Here is a 1,581-nt window from a genome sequence, read left to right on the forward strand (position 1 = left end):
GCTGCTGGCCCAGAGCCCCCCCGGAACAACGGCCCTGCACCCAGCACTTTCCTGCACAAGGCACCCGGGGCAGCGGGTGAGCCGGAAGAGGGGCGCCTTGGGCTTGCAGCTGCAGAGAGACCGGTGTGCATGAGGGGAGTGGGGAGTAAGCCGCTGTGGGCAGCCCCCTCCCCACACTCGGGCCACACAAGTCACTGCTGGGCCCAGGGGGACAGACAGACAGAGTGTCGTTCCCCAGGTGTCCTAGCCCACGAGTCGTAGCAGGGGTGGACGATTTCTGCAGAATCTCCAGGCCAGGAAGACCTCAGGCTGTCCTAGGCTCGGGGACTCCCACTTTCTCTGTCCAGAAACACTCATTTCTTAAGGGAAAACACCCCCATGGTGTTTTGTTGTTTTTTATACATTCTAGGCCCTGGGAAGTGTTTGGGAAAGGCCTGCCTTTGACACCCCCCCAGCTAGTGCAGCAGCCGCCTCTCCACGGAGAACGGGAAGCCCCCCTGAAGCGCAGGGAGCTCGCTGTCTCCCTGGGGCGGGACGCCGTCCCTCACCGGGGCAGGACACGGTCCCTCACGGAGGCCACCGAAGCCCTGGCGGGGGCTCTGCTGGAAGCTGGGAGCAGACCACCTCCTCTTGCACTGGACGTGGAGCGCCCCCCGCGCCCCCCCCCCGCCTCTGCCATCCCCGACCTTTGGGATTCAGCTCCCCCAACTCAAACCCCCTCCACAGTCCGAAATCTGGGTGTAGGCTTCCCGACTTTGTTCTGAAAACAGAGATAAGACGGAGAATTCAGCCCCTCCCTTCGGCTCCAGAGCTCAGCAGTGCGTGCGGGGGCTCTCCCAACAGCGGCTCCTCCTACGCGGAGACCACAGGCCCCAGTCCCGGGTTCGTCAGGGACCCGGCTCCCGCGGCACGCCTGCCTGTCCCCACGCCTGCCTGTCCCGTCGAACACGGGTCTCTCCCCATCCCCCTGCAGGGCCGCGCAGGCCTGCGGATGGCACTTTCCTGCAGATGGGGTTCTCCGTTTTGAGTCTCTTCTTAGGGGGCGGCCACAGGGCTGTCGTGACCCCGTCTGGGTCACAACCCCTGGGAAACAGCAGCCCAGGACAGCACACTCGAATTCAGTCCATGCTGCACATCAGGGAGGATAAAATGCACGACGGGGGGGGNCGGGGGGGGGGTGCAGATGCTGTGGGGTTTCCTCGGGGACCTGTCTGGTTCTGGTGACTGTGGGGATAGTACGTCATTCGCTTTAGTGGGGGTGCGGCAGGAGGAGCAGAAGTTGAGGAAAATAATGCGCAGTGTGGGTCTTCCAGCCCGTAGTCCGATGAACAGCTGAGCACAAAGGTCAAGAGTGTGGGGGGAGGGGAAAGAAGTCCGATCTAGAGGTGAATGACCCACACTCTCCCAAATCTCATGAAAACCACGGGTCTCGATGGGGCCACTTAAGGACCTTAACCAGACCAGGAGAGCTCAGAGCCAAGATGGAGCCCTGGCAGAGAAGAGGGCGGAGGAAGGGACCCCAGGGAGGAAGGCAGAGCAGCAGCTGCGGGGGAAGCAGGGGTGAAACCAGAAGGGATTTAA

Source organism: Ailuropoda melanoleuca, chromosome 8, assembly GCF_002007445.2.
Source record: "Ailuropoda melanoleuca isolate Jingjing chromosome 8, ASM200744v2, whole genome shotgun sequence".
Classification (NCBI taxonomy): Eukaryota; Metazoa; Chordata; class Mammalia; order Carnivora; family Ursidae; genus Ailuropoda; species Ailuropoda melanoleuca.